Genomic DNA, 25402 nt, shown 5'->3' on the forward strand with positions numbered 1-25402 from the left:
TTAAACGGCCTCTTTGAGCTTCCTCTAACATAACAAACCTCAATATATGATATACTGTATTTTTGTGAAATTGTTCGACACAAATCTCAATTTTATATTTTTATTACTAAGTCACCCCACTTTTATCCTCCCATAAAAAATTAGGAGAAGAAAAAAAAGTGGTGAGCATTTTTCCAAAATAACATTGTCTTTGGGTTTTGAGTTGGTATTACCACTTTACAAGCACTCATATTACGTTACCTTGAACCATGTAATAGGAAAAGGTGTTTCACCCCTATGGAGGACTGAAAAAAATGCATGTATCAATTTCAAGCAAAATTGAAAATTACAGTGTTTTCTATTGATGGGCTGTTCAAACTGTTCAATTTCTAATCCCCATTTAATTGAAAAGGCAGCAGCTATGAACATTGCTAGAACCAAATCAAGTCCAAAAACTCCTGCTCTCTGGCCTTAAATTATGTTCATGACCAGTTTCAAAATACATCCTGAAACATTCCAGCAGTAAGCACCTGCAGCATCCTTTCAGAACTTCGTATTGCATACACTGAAGAATGTACATTCCATTTGGAGGATGTAGATCTTCATACAAATTCAAGAATACATTAACTTAAAAGAGGAGGATCCTTTAGTCACAAGGCCCTAAACATTGCAATGGTGTGCCAACCTGTGGGGAGGTACATCTAACAGGTTTGGGTTAACTTTTGACATACTGTAAACCACTTACACTGTTTTATAATATCTGCTACAATTCAGCAAATAGTAGTTGTGCATTAAAGTATATAGGAATATGTTTATACCCTGATTTGCGCTTTCACATAGATACTTTGCAAAATGTGCCACTTGAACAAAAATACCCACATTTTTGCATATAAATATATTAAGAATGTCCCATTTGTCTTCAAATATATATCCAGGCTGAAAATAATTATTTTAGCATAATATACTCCTACATGCTTTGTCAGTTCAAAGGTATTTCTTAAATGGAAGTGTATTAATCATTACTAGCTGTTAAGTTTTTTTATTTTTAGTATCCTAATGATGCACTACTACACTGAATAATCAATTATATATTAATAATCAATGACTCATAAGTGTCTAGAAAACTGACATTCCCAGTGTCAAGCATTATCCCAGACCAGCATGTTATTAATAACTATTTATGGATTCCAATATACAGTATGCCACCCAAAATTGCAAGATGCTTTTAAAAGTAAAGGGCCACTACTTGGCCCAAGTCAAGTAAATGCTGATTATTGCAAAGACTTCCTCAAGTGTTTTTTTTCTTCCCCAGTACTTTTAACAGAGTTTGAATCCTCTTCAGGATCCTCTGTAGGATTTTACTACAGTTTAGGCAAATAATATAGATTGCTTCATCCACTGCATGATGTTACATGGTTACCATCCCATTACTGTTTGTAAATATAAGTACAGTGAACTTGTCTTCAGTGAAGAATCTACACTCAGACTATTTTACAGTAGTTTTTTTTTGCTATTTAAATGTAATTGTTGCACTATATATATTATCTCTTAATATTTAATGTGCAACATTGAAACATCTTTGAATTGCTATTGTGTTGATGTCCTGGGGGACAAGGTCTGGGTCATCCATGCACTCATCTTGGCCAAACTCAGGTGATGGAGGAAGTCCATGTTTCTGTGCTATATTGTGTTGTACTGCCCAAGCCATCACAATGTGGCAAACTTTTTTCGGGCTGTACAGCAGTTTGGCAGGCTGTGCAAGCAGTGAGTTCTCAGGAATTGCAAAGATTTTTTTGGCTGAAGAAGATGATGGCTTATAAGCCAATTTAGACTTCCTAGAGTTTTCCTATTGGAGTTGTGGGCTGAATTGGAGCTTACATTACACAGACCATCATGCAGAAATCATGTGAACCTGTTTCTGGTTTTAACAGCCATATGGTATTTGGTGTTTTCAGCTTGTAAGGGCTGCCTTAAACTACATAAAGTGTGTGTTTGGATGGGCACCCTTTTGAGTTTTAAGCACACTGATATACATGTATTACTTTGAAGAACCATGGTGGTTCGATTGTGCTTAAATACATGAAGGTCAAGCACAATATGCATCCAGTACCTATCACAAAAGCAAAAAAGTGCCAGCACAGCATGCCAACATGTACTGGTCCACTTAATGCCCTAGGTATGATTAACATGCTACCCAGATCCATCCACTATCCTAATGATCAGGGTGAGTAGGAGATCAAAAGGCAATTGACCTCACTTATGTTGTAACTAGGGGGCTCCGCCCCCTGCTCGCTTCGCTCGCCAACCCCTGGTGTTGGGAATGACAAAGAGCGTGATGTATGAATGAGATATAGAATAGTGTGACGGTGTAGATGATGCAAATAGAAAGCAAACAATAAAGTGTGTGGCACAGTGTAAAGGTTTATTTGAAAATTTCTTTGTACACGCCGTTTAAGTGTAAAAGGTAATTCCAGCTCAGAACTTGTAAGGTCATTTAAGATGGTTATTGTTGTGATCAGAGTCAAGTTTGTCAGAGCTTAGAAAGAGTTGTGTCTCTCCAGGAAGTAATGGAATGACTTGAGTATTAATGTTTTCCACATTAATATTTTTTGGACATAATATAGTGCGTTGTGTTAAAAGGGGCATTTGGTCTAATGAGATTGCTGTTCCAAATCTCTCTGTAACTAAGTCGTCGCAGATAAAGGCTTGAGGAATTGTAATAATATGTGGCTGAAGTCCATCTGTATTGGTGAGTGTACCATCTCTCAGTTGTAATAAGCAATTGTTATGATGTGGTTCTGGACATCGTATCTTTTTTACTAACTGTATCTTTTGAAAGCAATGCCAATTGTCTGCGTATTTTAAGGTGCACTGAACAATAGCTGAGTGCATGGCATCTGGAAGAATAGCTAATCACTGTCTAAAATCTCCTCCTCATAAAAGTACCTTTCCTCCAAATCAAATATTATTATTCATAAACGTTTGTAGAAGTTTATGAATGGTGTTGAGTAAGTGACTTCATGCCATCGAACATTCATCAATACACAACATTTTTTCAAGACGGATGTCACGTGCAGTGCCACCGTTAATGTTCATAGTGGATACCGATTTGTAGGATCTAATGTAGTTGCTAAAGATTTCACTTTCAGGTACATCGTCAGTTATAAGCTTCTGTAGATATTCAGTATATGAATGTAAAGAAGGCAGTCTAATTTGACCCTTTTGACAACAACGTGTAAATGTATAACTTGTATTGCCAGTTGTTTCTTCAGGGAAGTGAACTGAATGACAATGATTGCAAATGACATTCATTAATCCGAATGAATTTTCCTGGTGTATGTTTTGCTTGTGCCGTTTGAGAGGCGCGTTGTTGCATGTGTAGTATTTGGGACGTGTTGTTTGGAGCTGTAATCGATTTGCCTGTGCTGTGTGAGAAGCCCGTTGTAGCCTTCGCTGCCATTAACGTATGTCTGAGACGGGAGGTGTTTCGTTTTGAATCCGTGCCTGTTGCGATGCAGCACTTTGATTGATAGTTTGCGTCATGTGGATCTATGATGTAGATTTGTGCATATTTGCGTTGTTGATTTGTTTCAGGGTGCACTGTCCAATGCAATGCAGTATTTGTGCACATATGCGAATGCAGTATGGGCCATTTGCCTTTGGTGGCCTGATATTTACTCCGGTAGATGCAACAGGAAATGAACTATTGTAGGATCTAATGCAATTCATAAAGTTTTTACTTTTAGGTACATCGTTAGTTAGAAGCTTTAGTTGAGCTTTGCGTTTTTGGAGTCGAGACATTTTTTCTTTAGAAATATGGATAAGTAATAAGGAGTATTGCACTCACTGTTAATATGGAGCCTTTTCTGCGGTTGAACGTTAATAGTGCCTTATTGTAATGAGATCCACCTATGCTGCATAGCCGTCTATTTTGTTGTTTCTTTCGTGTTCGTGTGTTTGTTCCTGTTATCCTTTCCTTTTCGTTTTGTACCCGTGACCGTGTATTCATGACTTGTTTCTTTCTCAGCATGCGAAATATGGATAAGTAATAAGGAGGATCGCAGTCACTGTTAATATGTTTCCTTTTCTGCAGTTGAACGGTTAATAGTGCTTTATTGTAAGGAGATCCACCAATGCTGACACCTATGCTGTCTAGTGTGAAGGTGTTGATGTTCACTTTAGAATATGTGGCTTTGGGTGTCACTTCTTATGGATGGATGTGTGTGTGTGTGGGGGGGGGGGGGGGGGGTTGGGGATTGTTGTCGCGCGAGCGTCTTCTTTCTTTTTGTGTTCCTGTGTCTTGTTGAATCCCCCTCTTTGTGTGTGTCCCGTCCCTTGCTTGTAGGGTCTGTGGGGGTGGTTTTGTGTTCTTTTTTTTGTGTTCCATGGGCTTGTTGAATCCCCCTCTTGGTGTGTGTCCCGTCCGGTGCCTGTAGGGGGGGGTGTGCCCTGCTGTTGTGCGCGAGCCTCTTTTTTTTTTTTTTTTTTTTTTTGGGGTCTAGTTTCGTGTGCAATGCCTCATTTCTCCATTTTTCCTGTGCTCACTCCTTTTTTTCTGTGGTCTTGTCCGCCTCTCCCGCCCCTCATCCGCCTCTCTCGCCCTCTTTTGTCCGCCTTTCTCGGCTCCTCAGCCGACTCTCGCGGACTCTTTTTGCGCCTGCGCAGTACGTCTTTTTGCAGCTACGGCCCATTGCCGGATGTGCCTGCGTCCATCATCCGGTTTAGCATTCTCGGTTAGTAATTCCGGTTTAGCATTCTCGGTTAGTAATATGGATAAGGCACTGTCACAATACTTGCTTTTGCGAGCATAACGCACTTTCATCCAACTAATATGTGATGCTCAAATGTGTCTGTCTAATGTTGCTGCCCAGTAGCCTGGCTGAACCCATAATTCCTTTATTTTATCAACTAGTTGAGTGGGAAACAGACTTTTGGATCATGCTATGTGCAATGGTTGGCTTCTTGCTAATACTGCCTTAGCCAGTAATTCTTTACAACACACCATTTTCATAGGCAAAATAGACCGGCTTCACACAAAGGCAACTAACATTAAGGATATGCATCATATTAACAACCCTGATGTTGGGAGAACATGCCAATTATCTGTGACATAATTAGTTCAAGATTATGATCTTTCGTTCACTTCATTGTCTTGCGCCTGGAGTCCCTAAAATGCTAACACCAAAATAGTCTCTGTAGGACTTAACAGAAGGTAAAACTTTGCTGTAACATTATGCCAGTTTTCCCAAAAAGTTTGTTTTATTAATCCTGACTTCTGCATGAGAAATGGCTTATTCATGTTTCTGAGTGTAAGCAGGTTTTATACTCTACATGAGGCCTCTGGACACCAGTAGGGTGAAGGTGTGGTGATACTTAAGCACACTCAGAATTTGGCCAGAACTTTATTTTTTAAAATTAATAACAATAATTTAATTTCTTTTGCTATAAAAAAAATATATACATTATATAAAAAAATTTTGGGTCGAGACGTGATCATCTCGGGGAGACACTTTGAAGTCCCGCGAGACTAGACATTACAACCTAAGGAAGAACAGGAAGATCCGTGAGACGCCGACTTTTGCGTGTCACGCCCTACTTACAAAAAATTTAAAACCAGTTCACGGACATCTAACCTTGCACTTGTTGGAATGCTTTTGGCAGACACACTTCTTGTGCTCCTAGCTCTTAAAAATGTTACCGGTATACGTTCTAGATGGCACGTGAACAACTAAGTGAAGAAGAAAGCAGTGCGTCCCAAAGAGACATGAAAGCGTTGGAGAGAAAAGAAGGCAAAAAAGGATGCACAGGAGAACAATAATAATCTATGTGCAAATTTACAAAATAAATAATCAGCCCGGACCAAGTGGAATTGAAAACCTCTAGGTCCAATCAGGGTCAGAAATAAAAGACTTCATAATGACATTCAAAAATGTTGACGTGATACACATGCAGAGCAGGTTAGAGATTATGAAAGCAGTGGAATTTGATAGGCACAAAAAAACGCTGCAATACACATGCAGGGCAGGTTAAAGAATATGAAAGTAGTAAAATTCAAAAGTATATATAAAAAAAAGATAGTAAAGATCGCATTAGCATAAACAAATGGAAATTATTACTCGGTGAAATAACGGAACAGCAAAAAGAGATCAAATATATGGACATAGGTGATATGTCAGAAGTATGTAGATATTGTAAGGCTTTAAAGTTTAAATCGGAGACCTGTAGATCGTCTAATTCCTGTTGCCATCAGGGAAAAGTAGTGTTGCCTCCCAATGAAGAGGCGTATCTGCGAGAATTAAAAGATTTGTTGTTTGATGAAAGTGAAATCCACAAACACTACAGGCAAAATATCCGAGTCTACAATAATGTTTTCACGTTCGCATCATTCAATGCTCAAAATGTAGATTTACACGATTCAGGACCATATGCTATGAAAATCTGTGGTCCCGCAACAATTAAGGCTATGACAAGTTTAATTTTGAAAACACCACAATTCGGGCAGGTGTATATTTATGATCATGGAGAAGCGATACAACATAGAATCGAAACGATGTTCGGTCAAATCAGAGCATACATTTACATAATCAGATTTTAAAAACGGGGTTTACCTCACTTGCATTTATCGGTTACTTTGCAAAATAAATTATTAACTGCTGATGATGTAGATCGCTTTGTCTGTGCTGAAATTCCAAAGAGAGAAACCTGCCCTGAATTATGGTACAAAGTCCTTAAACACGTCACATTTAAAAGATTCAGTATGTTGGGACTCAAAAGAGAAAAAGTGTTAAAAGAAATTTCCTAAAGAATTCATTCAATCAACAGATAAGATGAAGGCTGGCTTTCCAGATGATCGCCGAAGAGATAATCAACACGAACAGCACACTTATCACAGAAAGAAAGATGGAAAAATTGTGATGATCGATAATTCAATGATTGTACCATACAACCCGTATTTGCTCAAATGATTCGATTGTTATATTAATGTCGAGTACTGTACATCGGAAATGAGTATTAAGTACATCTACAAGTACATTCATAAACATCCCGATAAGAGTACGCGTTACTTTATCCAAAGAACAGTCTCAGGACGGAGTTTAGGCATATTTAGATACTCGGTACATCAGTGCAATGGAAAGCGGGTGGCATTTAATGGAATTGCCAATGCACGGTTGAAGTCATTCTGTTGAATTATTAACGATCCATTTACCAGGTCAGAATATGATTCAATTTAAATGCATTTTATTTATAGGGGCACTTTACATTAGCAGTAAATCTCAAAGTGCAACATAAAAAGTTTAAACTAAGGCAAGGCAAGAAAAAAACAGAAAGCAACAATAATTATAGCATTCTTGTTAATAAGCTTTCCTAAATAGAAAAGTCTTTAGCTGTTTTTTAAAACAGCCCACAATCTGCTGTGTTCTAGGCTCTCTTGTAGGGCATTTCAGAGTCGTGCAGCAGTGGCTGCAAAGACTCGGTCTCCCATTGTATGAAGTTTGGTCACAAGGGGGCGAAGGTGGTAGGTATTTGTAAAACGGAGGTTTCTTGTACAGTAGTGGATTGTAATATAAGGAGTTAAGATATTGTGGAGCATTGCCATGGATACACTGGTGAGTAAACAAACGGAGTTTGTATTTGATACAGAGGTGAATAGGGAGCCAATGAAGTGATGGAAGGATTTGTGAAATGTGTTCATATTTCCGCACACTCATCAGGATTCTTGCAGCACTATTTTGAATTTGTTGGAGCTTTTGAAGGCTCTTGTTGGGTATCTCGATGAGGAGTGCATTACAATAATCCAGTCTGGATGAGACAAAGGCATGAACCAGCTTTTCAGCATCACAGAGGGAGAGGTAGGGACGGAGTTTGGCTATGTTTCGGAGATGAAGGAATGCAATTTTACAAAGGTGATGGATATGAATATCAAATGACAGATGGGAGTCTAACTTGACACTCAGATTTGTAACAGAAGGGTAGAGGGTAACAGTACGGTCAAAAAAGGAAATACAATTTACAGAGGAACAAAGTTGATGGGGGGGGGGGCCAGTTAAAAGAGCTTTAGTTTTGGTTCTGTTCAGCTTGAGGAAGTTCTTGGACATCCAGACCTCAATCTCATCCAAGCAAGAGGAAAAAGTTGATGGGGGTGTAAGAGAAGTCGAATTCAGTCTCACATAGAGCTGTGTATCATCAGCATAGCAATGGAATGAAACTCCATGCTTGTGGATGATGTGACCCAGGGGTAGTATATAGATATTAAAGAGGGTCGGCCCAAGGACCGATCCTTGTGGGACCCCACAGGTGAGTGTGGGTACGAGATTTAGCATCTCCCAAGGCAACATACTCAGTCCTGTCTGTAAGATAGGACTTGAACCACTCCAAAGCAATGCCAGAAAGTCCAATTATATAGTGAAGATGAAGGAGAATATTATGATCTACTGTATCAAATGCAGCTGTAAGGTCCAAGAGGATAAGGAGTGATGGAGAGCCCTGGTCAGCAGCCATCAGGAGGTCATTGGTGACTCTAACCAGGGCTGTCTCTGTGCTGTGAGAAGTTCAGAAACCAGACTGAAATTTTTTCAAACAGATTGGATTTTTTGAGGTGATCCTGAAGCTGAACCAAAAGAAAGAGGGTGAAGAAACAGAAGCTTTAAAGGTAGCGAAAAACAGAAATACAAAATTAGTGGCTTATTTTGAACTTAATAAAACAGACTTAAATGCAAAAGCATATATGTATGCGCAAATCCCTCAACATTACACATGGCAGAAACAAAAAGGTGTGCATATGTGTATATTATTCCAATACCTCAGGTACTGATTGTCATTTTATGTCAATGTCCTGGAAAGCAAGTTGAAATAAGCACATTTGGTAATACAAATTTAAATAATTTAATGGTTGGCATGTATAAATTTACAGGTGGAATGATCACACATATTTTTTACACTGAAGCATAATTACAGATTAACACTGCTTAGTATTACAATGTTTTCCTAGGACATCAGAAACTTATCTTAAATAACAACCTGGTAAATAAATGGGGATGGGTCTGTGTTGTACATGCATCCATTTATAATAATTAAAAAAAAAATCTATTTGGAGATTTGAGATCTGGTATTTCCATACAGTCAATTTATTTACTGAACTATGACACAGGAACTGTGCCGACGGCTGTATAACAGAAAACATAAATATTCTCAATTGTCAACATGAAGTGACACACTTGTCAAAACTTCAAATGAATTTTCTGGATTTCTATGATATATACATAACTCAGAAAAGCCATCAAGCATTTGACGTGGCATTCCTTGTTGGTGATCACAGCTTGTTTCCAGTGGATGTATTCTTTTTTTCATTTGCTGCTTTTTGCTTCATCTCCATTATTTCAGCATCTCTGAAACAAGAATTGGATTAAACCAAATCAATGCAACATTTTATTCATTATCATATACATGAAAAATATACAATTTACCAAAGTATCTTATTTCTCTACTGTAAACCCTAGAAATACTTTTTTGCATCTGTAAAAAAAGATTAGTTTATAATGATCCAAAAATGTATTTCAACCAAAGCTGGTTTGCTCATTGCCTCAAAAAAGGCCAACAGAAGGGTAAAAAAAGAATTCTTAATTCTGGATGAAATGGATTCTGGTCACGTTCATTGTTGTAGTTATATAACAGAGGCGGCATTTCCTATAAAAGCAGTGATTCAATTATGTTCGTTTCCTCTAAGATTTCCTACAGTATGTTTAACACTCCAGGTAAGCTTCCTTATAGCGTAGAGTATATTATGTTACCAGGGAATTGAGCTTCTAAAGAAAAAGGAAAAGCCACAGAAGACAAAGCAGTCGATGCAGACTGCTGCGCACGAGAAAAGAGGCACAGACCATGATGCACCTGGTACTATAGTTCTGGAATCAGTAAGTTCTGTATCTGTCAGTCTCCTAGATGGATCTGTACTGAAGCAGATGATAGAAAAGACTAGTACTGAAAAAAATGGATTTAGGTTATTCAGAGCACTGCACAAAACAAAATACAGCTCCTCCCCTTCTGGCCACAATTGCATGAAAGCAAGCATTGCTTAGTCAACCATCCTCTCAGCAGACAAGGTGTGTCAGCAGATAAGTAAGATGAGAAAGATAATTTAAGAATAAAGTAAATGTGAATTTATTTGGCTCATTTTGAAGAATCTGAACCCACCCAGCACAATTCAATAGGAAACTGATGTATTGCATTACCTTAAACCAGAAAAAAGACAAATTCTTTGCCTTGAACAGTATAAATGATTTAAAATATGTCTGCCTGGTCTTTACCTGCACTTTGATTTTCTTCACACAGTTAAATATGAACATACAGTATAGCATTTTTACATGTAGCTCTTCACAAAATTTCTCAAAATACTGGTGTCAAAGGAAGGTATTGAGATATATATATTCTTTTCCTATGCATTTGTACAGGGACAAACTTTTTTAGCATGCTAGCCAGACCTCAGTGGAATGCATCCAGTCTGGATTCGCCAGACTTCAGTGACAAAGTTCAATCCTGGAGCCCATATTTTTTCTTAATCTGTAATCATTTTTCCCAGTCACACCCATACATGCCTGACTCCCTAACTAACACTTCCAAAACATGACATTGGCAAAAAGCAACACCCAAACTTATCAGTAATGCCAAATTTCCAAATAGGACATTCCTTCCCCAAACACACCTCCCTTTTCAGGTCCAAATTGGGTGCAAGGTGTTGCTAGACCCATAGGGAGCAATATTCCTGGTTTTTCACCTCTTAAAAAAAAAAAAAAAAACAACAACTTGTAATCAAATTAATTTCTATTTATTTTTGACAAATGAATTATTCATTTAACAAAACTCTATTGTAATCAGCCTTCCTGCCTTATAGTTTCAGGAGGCTAGCTTTGAAACTCAGCTGTCTATATGGGCTTTGCATGCCCCTAACTGCATCTGTGTAAGGTTTTTATTTGCAGGGAACTCTAATTTTTAAAACATGTAAACAGTTAGTTAATTGGCCTCCATAAATTGTGCAGTATGAGCAGGTCTGAGTGTGTGTACGAGCGTACCATGCATCGAACTGCTGCATCTTCCGATATCTGCTCCTACCAAACCCTGCTGCTCCAGCAGCAACCTAGAACTTAAAAGTTATGTGTCTGTCTATGTTGTGTAGAGAAAGAAAAATAGGAAACCTTCAGAATAAAAAAAACTTGAATATTTTTTCAAGGCCAATTATTTCCAGAATGTAATTTCATAAACCTGATAGTTTAAAATTTTAGGTGAACATGGCTGCAAGCAAGATTATCAAATTTACATACTGTTAATACCTCCATATGCCATCTACTGTATATTTTGATTGAATTCACCCCAGAGAAAGGAAGTGAATGCTGCAACAAAATGTACAAGGAGAGCGGAAGCTAGCTGAATGAAATGCAAAACCATGGCAGGGCAAACAGTCACATGTTTATACCAAGAGAATACTAAACATTAACAACTGCAAGACATATATATATATATATATATATATATATATATATATATATATATATATATATAGGAGATAAGGAAACTTATTCAAGGTATAAATTTACAATGTATATCCAGGCCATTTCAATTTCAGTTAACATCCATATAAAGTGCATTTTCTGTATCCAGAATTTACTTATGATGATTTGCACAAACAAAGGCATATTTCTCATTCTGTTTACAGGTAGCATTCATATTTATATTTAGGCATTTGCCCCTTGTGATTAAATAGTGCTCTTTTACTGAATCTTGCCAGCTCACTGTATTTCTACCGTAGTACAATTTTAACAATTTGAAGACTAGAGACATGCTAAGAATACTATTAGCATAAATGTTAAAAACAATTTTAAACATACTGGCATTGCATATATGTATACAGATGCTTAAATTACAGGATTACACAAACATGAGGTTAAAAAAAAAATGTTCATATTACTTTAAATACCTTTTTCAGTCTTTAATCAGCTTACTGTTCACTCCTCACCTGAGGAGACAAAGTCCAATGCAAAAGAATAACATTTTAATTGAAACAACGGAATATTTTAGTGAATTTTAGTAACATCAAAATGTGAAAGATAAAGGCATTAATAAAAATGAAAACGTATTGTAGATAATGCTACAGAAGTAGGTCAACAATGTTAATAATCTCTGACTAGGTAAACTCTATAAATGCAGGCCGGTTTGATACAGTTTATTTTTGGTGGGGGTGTATAAACTCTAGATTTAACCTGCCTTTTCCTATTCTTAGACACCAGTATATTTATTCATTAAACATCAAATGCTTTTATATGTCTGTTAAAAAAAATTTAGCCAAAGAAGGTTGCTACTTGTGCTAAATTACATTCAGTTATACTACTTTCAGGATGAATTGCCATCCGAAACATAAGGCATACCATTAGAAAGCTAGAAATCCCTATATTTCAGGCCAGTTACAGCATTTTTTTTTATTTTTTTATTTTTTTTTTTTTTTTACACGAACAAGTCCTTGCAAATATAAATTTAAAAATTTTTCAAAGTTTGAGAAGTTGCAGCACTACAAGTGATCTTCATTCAATCAATATTTCAATTAAAAATTCACTTACTCTGAAAGAAAAATTAAGAATGAACTAGTAGCTTGTCAGTTCAAGTAAAAATCTCAAATGGGCTGCTTTAATCCACAATTAGTTCCTGCAGTAATTTTTGGTTGAGCCATCTTTTCCAAAAAGCAGAGGATGGTAATATAAGTATTTGTACAATTTTATTAATTAAATTCTGTTACTGGCAAACAATATGATGGATCATCTGTAATATTTGCTAAATATTGGAATTACATGAAAAATCTGAAAATGATAATGTAAACATGCAGAAATTACATGTTGAAAAATTACACCTTAATGTACACGGCATGGTTTTTCCCCCAAAGACCCTGGACAGTATGCCAGTCAATCGCAGCATACTGTATATTTTTTCTTAAGAAACATTACACATTTGGCAACATATGTTAGTGCTTCCTCTGATTAGACTGGCATTGTCCCTGGTCAAACTTGCTTACAAATTTCTAGTGATGTCCATCACCCAGCAGGGATAATACGTCACTGAGCAATAATGTGGAATGTTTTAGATATATTGTAAACGTATCGACTCTTCACTGCAGAGAATGTTAAAAAAATAAATACATTTTTTATGTAATGTTCTGGAAAAGTTAAGTGCAGAGATACTGCAACCTTGGTACATCTGTCGTGTTATGCATTTTAACTGAGATGTGTTGAATACAATTGTTCCTTTCTTAACAGAGCAAGTACAGTCGTGGCCAAAAGTTTTGAAAATGACACAAGTATTGGTTTTCACAAAGTTTGCTGCTTCAGTGTTTTTAGATCTTTTTGACAGATGTTTCTATGGTATACTGAAGTATAATTACAAGAATTTCAAAGGCCCCAAAGGCCCAAAGTTTCAAAGGCTTTTATTGACAATTACATTAAGTTTATGCAAAGAGTCAATATTTGCAGTGTTGGTCCTTCTTTTTCAAGACCTCTGCAATTCACCCTGGCATGCTGTCAATCAACTTCTGGGCCAAATCCTGACTGATGGCAGCCCATTCTTGCATAATCAATGCTTGTAGTTTGTCAGAATTTGTGAGTTTTGGTTTGCCCACCCGTCTCAATGGCATTAAGGGCTGGGGAGTTTCCTGGCCATGGACCCAAAATTTTGAACTTTTGCTCCCCGAGCCACTTTATTATCATTTTTGCCTTACGGTACTGTGCTCCATCATGCTCTAAACGAGAGAGGCATTGTTCATTGACAAACTATAAGCATGGATTATGCAAGAATGGGCTGCCATCAGTCATGATTTGCCCAGAAGTTGATTGACAGCATGCCAGGGCAAATTGCAGAGGTCTTCAAAAAGAAGTATTGACTCTTTGCATAAACTTAATGTCAATAAAAGCCTTTGAAATTTATGAAATTATTGTAATTATACTTCAGTGTACCATAGAAACATCTGACAAAAAGATCTAAAAACACTGAAGCAGCAAACTTTCTGAAAACCAATTCTTGTGTGATTCTCAAAACTTTTGGCCATGACTATATAAACTTCCACAAGTTATCTCTTTCACCTTCTACAACAGAAAAATTACCTACCATCTTTAATTTCCATTCTTAAATAATGCTGAAACTGAGTAATCTCAATAAGAATTAGATTTAACAAAATATCTTGTTTCGTTATGCTCTTATGGAAAACATATTACAGTAATCCCCTGTCTATCGCTGAAGTTACGTCCCAGACCCACCCGCGATAGGTGAAAATCCATGATATACTGCTTTGCAGTAAGGAGACTGTGGAAGATTGTGGGTTCGCTTCCCGGTTCCTCCCTGTGTGGATAGCGCTTTGAGTACTGAGAAAAGCGCTACATAAATGTAATGAATTATTATTATTATTATTATTATTATTATATAGAAAGACCACTTTTTTTTTTTTTTTATAGTTTAAGTCTTAAAATACCCCTCGCACACACTTTAAACACATGTAAACTTATTAAAACACACTTTGGATACACATGATACACGGATGTCGAGCTAAAGATATGAGTAACATAATAATAATCATCATTAGTTTTACCTTCTCCTGTATGGTCAAGGTCTTCCTCTGGCGCTTAGGCTCACTGCTACCAGAAGGCTTACACAATGCAGATCGCTTGGGAGCCCTCGTAGGGCTTAAAAGAAACAAAAAGCTCACAAAAGTCAGACCACAAGCAAGGTACGATACGCACGATACACGATTTGTCGGGGACCCACACTCGCTGTTCTTGCGAGATTACACCACATTAGCAGCAGCTAATCAGAGCCCAAGAGAATAAAATCCACTCTGATTGGTTGAGTCTCCTCTTTCAGCAAATAACGGGTGCTGTAACGCGAAACTCTTTGTCTGCTGAAAACCGTATGCTTTGTTATGAATTGGCTGCAAAGTACACTACAAGTAGGATGTACTTATTGAATTTTTCCGCGATATAGCAGAGGCACAATAGCTGAACTGCAATAGAGCAGGGGATTACTGTAAACTACATCACTGTCATTTACCATGCTATATTGAATTGTTGTACAAATTACCGTTGCTTTCTTTGAGCTGGAGATAAATTATCATCTTTCCTTTTGCCTTTAAGGTTTTCTTGATTTTTCTTAATATTCTTCTGTCGTGCCAGTTCACGCTGGTTTCCACCTGGTAATTTCCATCCATCCATTTTCCAACCCGCTGAATCCGAACACAGGGTCACGGGGGTCTGCTGGAGCCAATCCACCTGGTAATTTGCCCAACACAAAAAACTGCAGATTAAACATGCTCTAACAGTGTACAACCTATTAGTTGTAACAGAAATTCTAACAAATACACAAATTATTAAAGTATCATTAATATTACACATAAGTTTGGGGCATTTTTGCTCCTACACTTGTGTTTTAATAGGCAAAATTTTCAATTTGGGGGCATTTTTGTCATTTGCACCCAATTATTTAGGAATTGTAGACAAGATAGAGCTTTTATATGGAAGACCTACCTTCTCACTCATTCACTGGTCACTAGTCACTAGTCATGCCAAGTAATAAATTATTCTACGGCTACCATAGCACATTATGTGATTTCATCATTGCACAGCATGGTCTTTCAATTACAAGTAAGCAGTAGTAGTTTCAGGTGGAAAGTATACCTTGTATTTTTTTTTCCTCTGTATCCCACATGGACAGGTATTTGTCAAAGGACCTATGTCAAAACATTTCGCTAGCAAAAATGTCTGGATCTAAATACTCTTACATTACAATGTACATTAAGCAAGTCTGCAGTATACAGTAGTTGGATCCTTATGAGCCCAAATCAGAAATGTTTATTTAGGAGTCTGCCTGACATGCACAACCACGCCTGTGCACTGTTACAAATACAAAACACTTTCAATAAGCTCTTACGTAGCACAGCAAAATGACCCAAGATTGTAATTTCAAATTATGAAGTACTAGGAAAACAAATAATATTCTTAAACACTTTAATTCAATATACACTATTTTGTTAACGCTGCTACTGTGAATTTCCCATTGGGATTAATAAAGTATCTATCTATCTATCTATCTATCTATCTATGTAAACATTTCTGTCTAATTGGGTTCACTTGGCGTAGCTAGTGACCTTGCAAGTCCTGTATCCGAGTACTCCGACAAGATTTTTTAATATAGTAATCTCGTAGATATTCCCATTTCTGCCTGTACAAACTCTTCTCTTTACCCAAGAACTGGGTAATTTCTCACCATGAATCTGTGAATATTTGGCTATCACTGTGTGCTTTTTAATGTTGAATTGTGTATGTGCGGTTAGTGACAGTTCACACAACTGTTCTTGCAATGAGTGCATTTTATATTGTCGATGTAAACAGGACAGTGTGCTTACAAAATTCCAGAAGCATGCGGTCACCAACAAAAGGGGCTGTGCCCCAGGACTTATGATGAAATTTACATCATGCGCACCCTTAGTGGTGACATGAATGCTTCAAGTATAAACTGACCTTTAGCCTTTGCACTCACATTGATTAAAGCCTGGTTTATACTTAAACATGTGAAGTCTGCGGCCAACACAAAGCTTTGGCACAGTGAATGACCACAACACATTTATACCTGTTGTGGCTCATTTAACAATATCACAGCAGAGGATGCAAGACTCTGCTAATAAAAGAAAAGTTGTGTCTGCTATTACTGACTTTAAGAGGGGAAAAGATGAGAAGGTGGAGTGTCAGACCTATTGACCAAAATTGGTTAAGGAAAGGCAAGTATAATATTCTTGCAAGTGGCCTGACCTACATGATAAGCAGATGCATTTCAAATGTTTTTGCATGGCTTTCTTGTGTTCTGATGACCTGTTATGTTATATTCAGCCCTTCTTTCATCCTTCTGGCATCCATGTAACCAGCCTCTCACTGAAGTTCACCATTTTGGATACACAGTTCTCATTACCTCAGAGTTTGAAAATTTCCACGTGCATCGTATGGAGCTTTGTTTCCAAGTCTGATGTCATTATTTACACCATGTAGCCCTCATTCGCAGTGTCGGCATATCGAGTATAAGCCGGTCTTAAACACCTGGACTTTGTACACACCTCCCATCACTACTACTGACTGGATGGTTAGTGAGATCCTCAGACTGTCCCTGTCATTATTGCTTGCAGCCTCTGGCGAAGCACCAAGATGATGATCAAACTTGACTATACAGGAAGTAAAAACTGTAACAAGTTTTATGGAGGCCGAAACATTTATAGGATTATTATGGAGCCCGGAGGGGCAAGAGCACATGGCTCGTGCACCCACCTATCTTTGTTGCTCTCCAAGCCAGCATCCCACATGGTATGTCTATACATCACTTTGTGTGAATTCAACATTGTGTTCGGTGCACAGCAAATTCAAGTTTTGCTGTATGTAACTTTTTGGATTTTTTATCTGAATATTTATTTAAAGTTGGTTGAATCTTTCTAATTTAGGTGGTGCTGAAAATGTAATAAATTAGACTTGATGTGTTAAAAACTAATACTTGCATGCTCAGAAACCATTTAATTTGGATATTTATATGTGGATTTTTGCACATTTCCACAAATCTCATAATTAATTGTTCAGTTCTCTTTGTTTTCATTTTTCCTGTGAGACTGTTACAACTACAGGTACACCTCCGTTTGACCGTACATTTCATCAATCTATTCATGGTCTAATCTGTTTATCCATCATTGGGTTTGCGGAAGCCGGTGCCTATCTCTACAACATCTGGAACATGGTCGGAACCACTGAATACACTAGGAACTGGCCCATGACTTCTGCACTGGTGTACATGCCCATACTCACTCATGCATGGTTAGTTTAGAGTCCTCCGATTCTCGATTTTATTTTAAGTCATAAACGCGAATTCTGACTGCATATAGCGAACCTTTACACATAAAGCCGGGGAAGACTTTCATTCACGGTTTTTAGTTAACATGGTAAATATCGATTTTCAAAAACAGTTAAAGTAGCCTTACAGAACAGCGCATGTTTCATACCCAAATCATACAATATATAAACATTTAAGAGTAGCAGTAAATCAAAAAAATCACCCGGCCAGAACTTAACGAGATTATTGGGATAAAACATCTTCTACCTCTTCAAATGATAAATGGTTGTAAATAACGCTGACAAAAACTTCCAAATGCCTGTCAAATTATGGGGTTTAAGCTGCAGCTAAATACAACTTATTAAAGTTTATGGGATTCCAACTTAAGAAACACTATTACTTTCTAGTTCTGATATATCCGTATAAATAATAAGCAAGTCAAGCTTCGGCAACTGCAAAATACGACGTTGTACCACCAACGACTAAACTGTGTGATATACAGTATATTAAAATATTATCTGTTTTTAATATGAACAGGTCAAAATAAATAAACTACTTACGAGTCATTGCCAACAAAATGTAACAATCAGAAAATTATCACAGTATACAACTTGCAGCGGTATGCCACCTCTCGCAGATAGAAAATTCTAGGCAGCTCCTCCTCCGGATTGTGGTCTGGTTTAAGCAGTTGCGTAAAAACAGCAGCAGTAAGATGAGTGACGTCATCAGCATGTTACCATTGGCCGTCGGACACAAGTACGGATATCCTTAAAGGTCAAAATAGTTCTCCACTTTAAATTGGTGTAGAGAGGCTCAAGTGACTTGCTTTACTGAAAGATTAACTGACGTACACTAGAGTTGTAATTATATGGTGAGACTCGGTTTTTACCATGAAAACATGGTAATACTGCTGGTGGCGCAGTGGGTAGCGCTGCTGCCTCGCAGTTGGGAGACCTGGGTTCGCTTCCCGGGTCCTCCCTGCGTGGAGTTTGCATGTTCTTCCGTGTCTGCGTGGGTTTCCTCCGGGCGCTGCGGTTTCCTCCCACAGTCCAAAGACATGCAGGTTAGGTGGATTGGCGATTCTAAATTGGCCCTGGTTTGTGTGTGTCTTGCGGTGGGTTGGCACCCTGCCTGGGATTGGTTCCTGCTTTGTGCCTGTGTGGGATTGGCTCCAGCAGACCCCCGTGACCCTGTGTTCGGATTCTGCGGGTTGGATGATGGATGGATGGTAATACTGCGAGTGCCTGGTCTACAAAGAACTGTGATGTTCTTACTTGCATGCCCCATTAACATTAGATACTTCGCCTTTCTCTAACGTTATGATAAATGAGTATATTACATTACACACCTTTATTTTATTTCATAGAAAGCACATCTCAGCTTTCCTTCTGTACTCCTCACTTCCTGAAACCGTCTAAAATATAATCGTTATCCCAGCCCATCAAATTATGTACAGTATTTTTTTTTCCAACACTATAAGCAACCGAAAGCCAATTACCGAAAAAGTTTAAGGCAGCATAAAGAAACAGGACCTCTGGACAGAGACACCAGCAACGACAGCACACCTGTTGCCCCAATGAGAGTCATAGCTTCCCCCTGGAAATGCATTTTAAATATACAGTACTTAGATGTTTATGTGGAGGTCATCAGATTGCGACTAGAATCAATTTATTAACTGCTTCTATAGGTTTAATTAAGTGTTTGATGATGGTTACATAGCTTTTGCATCAGCCTTAGTTTCTGCATTAAAAAATAATAGATGTTACTCAAACACAAGCTTTAAGATTATGGTCATGCTACTTGTTGGAATGGGACATTTACCTTTTAAACTTTAAAGATTAAATTTGCTTTTAACATATTGGGGTCATATTAAATAGTAAATTAATGATCATCAGGTTAGTATTATATTGAAAGACTGTTGGGAACATCAGAAGAAAAGTTTTAAGAGTTTGGTGTGTGTTCTGCACAGATGAAAATATAGGATTTTCTGTGAAGTAATACTGAGGCAGTTCGCTGTAATTCCAACCATCCATCCATCCATTTTCCAATCCGCTGAATCCAAACACAGGGTCACGGGGGTCTGCTGGAGCCAATTCCAGCCAACACAGGGCACAAGGCAGGAACCAATCCCGGGCAGGGTGCCAACCCACCGCAGTCGCTGTAATTCCACTTTGGCTTTTTCCTATGCTGATAAATTTTATGCTTTTAATAAAGTAAAGTAAATAATATTTATAAATAAATTTGTTAAACTCTTATGGAATATGTTTAAACTACTGTATGTGTGCAGCTGGATCTAAACATACTAGGGCAGTTTTTTTCATGAACCTTTTATAACAAAAAGAATTTCTGATTATATGTCACATACAACAGAATTGAGTGTTGTTATTTTGGACTCAAAATGGATTGGGGAACTTAACTTAACTTTCAGTTACTTTTTCAGTTTTATAATAGGCCTACATGTTTTTTAATGAGTTCCCACATATGAAAGAGTTAAAAAGAGTGAGAAAGTTGGTGGTTTTCTAAGAAAGGTATGACGCATCCTAATGTCAGTATACATTACAAATTAAAAAGGTTGTTAATACTTTTAGGGTTGTGGCAAAAATTGTGTGATAATGAAAGTAAAGAGAGGCATCTTAAAATGAAAATTTTGGGGCTAGAGGAAAGGTGGTAAAGCAAGATGAGAGTAAATTATTTTAACACATTTTAGAATTGGACAGCTATGTTAAATTATTATTTCCGACTAGACAGTAACATCGCACTTCGTTGATCCTTGACCTTCATTGACCATATATGTGTATAATGATTTAAGATATGAAGAGGTAATGCACAATCGCACTTTGTTGACCCTTGACCTTGATCTTCATTGACCGTATATGTGTACAATGATTTAAGATATGAAGAGATAATGCTCCATATGCGCAAAGCATACAATTATTTATGTCAAAATTATTTATTGAGCACAGCTGTCTCACTTAAAATTGTCCAAAATGTTTCCAGAGCAAGATCCAACCTGCGAATGCTGCAATCAAGTTCCAGCATCACTGGGTGACATGTTTTAGGCCTGCACCAAATTAACATCATTCTGGACAAAAATTTTTAAGTGCCTTTCAGACAACCTTGGTGTCACAATTGTTTCTAACCCATTAACAGCTGTGTTTGGTGTTCTTCCAGATGGACTTAAATTGGAGAAGGACAAACAGACTGTGATTGCCTTTACTACACTATTGGCACACAGACTTATTTTGCTAAACTGGAAGAATACTAACTCTCCTCTTTTAAGTCAGTGGGTAACTGATGTTTTATATTATTTGAAATTGGAAAAAATCAAATTCTCACTTAGAGGACCTGTGCAGAACATTTTTCAAAACCTAGCAGAATCTAATCAATAATATTTTAGAATAAGCTCTTAAAGCACTGAGGAAGCATTCCCATTTTCTTTTTCATTCTCTTCCCATTTCTTTTTCTTCTCCATTTATCTTTATCTGCTTATTAAACTCATCAATTTATTTATTTTTACTAGGTTTAAGTTTTACTCCATTGGTCATGCTCTCTTTCTCAGGGGTGAGAGTTGATTTGTTTTCAATCCTATTTTTTGTAAAAATTGATCTATTTGTATGGAATGATTACAATAAAATCAACAGAATTAAAAAAAAGGATATGAAGAGGTAGGGGAAGTGACGGCGAAGGTGGTAGGGATGAGAATGGTGCCTGTACGCATGCGGTGCATGGCCGCCCTGCTGCCGAGAGTTGATTCTACAATAAAATAAAATAAAAATAAAAAGAGTAATAATTACAAATCTCTTCACTTTTAATATAAAGCTGTAGTGCAGAGTTTCAGAGTAGTATACGTGTACCAAATTTCAGGCTACAGGTTATTTGATTTTTGACCTTGACTTTAATGGGTTGACCTTTGACCTTGGATGTCAATCATCACCCAGAAAGTGGATAGTAGAGGTCTCATAGTATAAGTGTACCAAATTTCAGGTCAATAGGTCAAATGGTTTGCAAGCCATGGGTGATTTAAAATCCTGCACAGACAAACAGACAGCCACGGTAGCATATTATATAAGAAGATAAGAGCGCTAGGGTGTTTTACTGTGTTATGCATTATGGATGTAGTGAAAAGTTAAACAAAATGACACCTTTTATTGGCTAACTAGAAGGATTACAATATGCAAGCTCTTTCAAGGCAACTCAGGCCCAATCTTTCTAGTTAGCCAATAAAAGGTGTAATTTTGCTTAACTTCTCACTATTTCTGATAGGAAAACATAATTCAAGATTATGTAGATTTGGTATTCATTGTGAAACACAGAAGGCATACACAATCAAAAGAAATTACTTACAGAAAAACTATAAAACTTTGGGAATTAATTTTTGAGCTTACCATATTTATTAAGTGATGCATGTTCCGTTAATAGTAGTGTCCCTCCTCTTTATATTTTGCATTACACTTTAGTAAGTTTGTGGCAGTAATAATACAAAACTTTGTAATTGAAAAATAATTCAAAAATCATTAAAACAATGATAAAAGTGTAATAAATAATACAACTACTACTAAATAATAACTAATAATAATAAAGTATTAATACTACTAATAATAATTAATAAATTATACTAGTAACTAAACAGATGACTTAACTAACAATGTGAGAGATTTGACAATAGGGCGCTATATATTTCTAGATATTTCTCTTACTTAAGATGCAAATGAATGTGAAAAAAGGCTCCTCCTCTGTCCCTCTGAACTGCAATTCAGGCAGCAGTAGTGTTTACCTGACCACAGAACAGAAAATAGGCTGTTGTGGGGGTTGCTGGTGTCACGGATAATTTTCTTAGTCCTGGTCTGATATCTCTTGGTGTAGATGTCTTGGAGGTTAGTAAATGCACACCCTGTTATGCGTTCAGCTGATCACAGAACTCTATGCAGCCCTATTATGTGCTGTTCCCAAACCAGGCAGTGATACTTAGAATACTTTTGACCATGAAAGTATAGAAGTTCTTTAGTATCTGGGAAGGCAGCCTGACATCCTTGAGGCATTTATGTGGAACAGACATTGCTGTGCCTTCTTCACCAAGGTGTTGCTGTGCCTGGACTAGGTTAGATTCTTTGTGATTTTGACACTGAGATTTTTGAAACTGTCCACCTTCTCTACTATTGTGCTGTGAATACTAAGGGAGTGGTAGTGCTTCTGCTATTTCCTCCGAAAGACCACAATCAACTACTTTGTCTTGCTGGCATTCAGAACAAGATTGTTGGCCAATCACCAGTGTGACAATCTCTCCACTTCATTCAGGCAAGTCTGCTCATTGTTGTTAGATATCAGGCCTACCACAGCAGTGTCATCAACAAGCTTGACAATGATGTTAGAGTTGTGTACAGCTGTCATTTATGTAAAAGGCATACAGCAGTGGACTCAGCCTGTGTGGAATGCCTGTGTTGAGAGAGAGGGATAATAAGGTGTGGCCACCTACTTCATCCACCTGGTGTCTGCCTGTCAGAAAGTTAAAATTCCATCTGCTCAATGAAGTCCTCAGCCACAGATCCCTGAGCTTGGTGATTAGCTTAGAGGGGTTTATTGTGTTAAATACAGAGCTTTAGCATATAAATTGAATTCACATATTGTTCCCTCTCTTGCTGTCCAGTTGGGCTAGTGCTGTATGAGGGATCAAAGTGATGGGATCCTCTGTGATCTGCTGGAACGATATGCAAACTGTAATGGATCCAGTTCTTTTGGCAGAGAAGAGCATATGTAGTTTTTGACAAGAATCTTGAAGCTCTTCCTTGCTTATAGGTATTAATGCGACAAGATGATAGTCATTCAGACAGATTGGATGTGACTTCTTAGTTACAGGGACAATGGAGAAACTTTTAAAGTATGTTGGTGCAATAGACTGAGTTAAGGAGAGATTAAATATTACTGTGAACACTGCTATAAGCTGATCAGCACAGATCTTAAAAATGTGCCCCAGAATCTTATCAGGACCTGCTGCCTTCCTGGTGTTCATCTTCTTAAAAAGTTCTCCTCATGTTGTATTCCAACAAAGTGAGTGCTATTTCTACACTGTGTAGTTCTCCCACTGTAGATGTGTCAGACAGATGGCTGCCATTAATGGCATTTACATCAAAGTTCCCTTAGAAATTGTTAAGCTTGTCTGCAAGAGAGGTGTCAGCACTCAATGTGCTGGGAATAGTTGCTTTATAGTCTGTTACTGTTAACAGACCTTGGCACATGAGCCTTCAGATAGAAGGAGTGCAGAAAGAAAAGAAACAAAGATGGGTATTGAATCCAGATCCCAGGATTTGAATTGCAGCAACACTAGCTATTGCTCCACCATGGTGCTCTCTATTATCCAAGCCAGAAGTTCTTTTGTATATTTGGTGGTTTGGTGGTAGTTTATTATAATATTTTCATATATTTTTAGACTAACTCTATCTATCTATCTATCTATCTATCTATCTATCTATCTATCTATCTATCTATCTATCTATCTATCTATCTATCTATCTATCTATCTATCTATCTATCTATCTATCTATCTATCTATCTATCTATCTATCTATCTATCTTTAACAAAGCCTACAGTATTGTGAAGTACCACTCCCACTCCTCCCGTGGTCTCTTTGTCTCACTTCCATATGGCAGAAGGCTCTGTAATCTTTGTTACGTTTATTAGTACTGTTGTTTTTATCATTAGTTGATATTGTTACAATATTTAAAAATATTATTACAATCTATTATTTTACCTATTATTTATTTATCTTTTTAAGTATATTATAGTTATTTACTTGTCTTGCATGTGTTATGTATATGTTGCACCATGGTCCTGGAGAATGTTACTGTGTGGCACTGTTTGAGGCAATATTGTGTAAGAATGGTATGACAATAAAGCCACTTGAATTGATTTGACTTTATTTAATACATTTTTGAGTCACTCTACTTTATATTTGCATATGGCGGAAAGCTTATAGGTCTTTTCTCTAATTAAGTGTCTATTTAAGTGTTAAACAACTATATCTTTACTATTATATTCCATAGATTTATATATAAAAATGCAATTATCAAATTATCTTTTATTGTACCTCTCAAGATAACAAAAAGTTGAATATGAAATACATGTAATCATTTATCCATAATCTGTGCCTGCTTTACCAAATTCATGGTTACAATTGCTGAAGTCTTTCACTACCACCCTGGGCATGTTACCATATCTTCAAAGATGTGCATATTAGATTAACTGTCAATTCTTACTCAGCCTAATATGAGTATGAGTGTGGGTATGTGTATGTGAGAGGATTCCCCATTGGAATGCCACTCTATGCCAGGTTAGTTCAAGTCTTTTTGCACATTCATTCTGTGATAAGATTCCAGCTACTCATGAACCTAAATTATTTTAAGTGGGTTTAAGAATGGTATACTATATTAATTTAATTTTCTAGTTTAAAGTCTACTTGGATATCAAATACTGTTATTGATCTGCTTAATAAAACTTTGTATCTTTTGTATATCAAAGAACAATTGTAAAAAAATAAATACG

General features: G+C 37.1%; 1 long non-coding RNA gene across 1 annotated transcript; it reads right to left on the bottom strand.

The window, feature by feature from the left end:
* Positions 1-8850: 8850 nt before the first annotated feature.
* LOC114654833 (uncharacterized) lies at positions 8851-18560 on the bottom strand. The gene is made up of 4 exons (XR_003716762.2): positions 18426-18560; positions 15085-15272; positions 11948-11986; positions 8851-9365 (listed from the first exon to the last, which is right to left on the bottom strand). It is a non-coding gene; the product is annotated as an uncharacterized LOC114654833 (long non-coding RNA).
* Positions 18561-25402: the final 6842 nt, after the last annotated feature.

The sequence above is a fragment of the Erpetoichthys calabaricus genome, chromosome 7 (genome assembly GCF_900747795.2).
Source record: "Erpetoichthys calabaricus chromosome 7, fErpCal1.3, whole genome shotgun sequence".
Taxonomy (NCBI): Eukaryota; Metazoa; Chordata; class Cladistia; order Polypteriformes; family Polypteridae; genus Erpetoichthys; species Erpetoichthys calabaricus.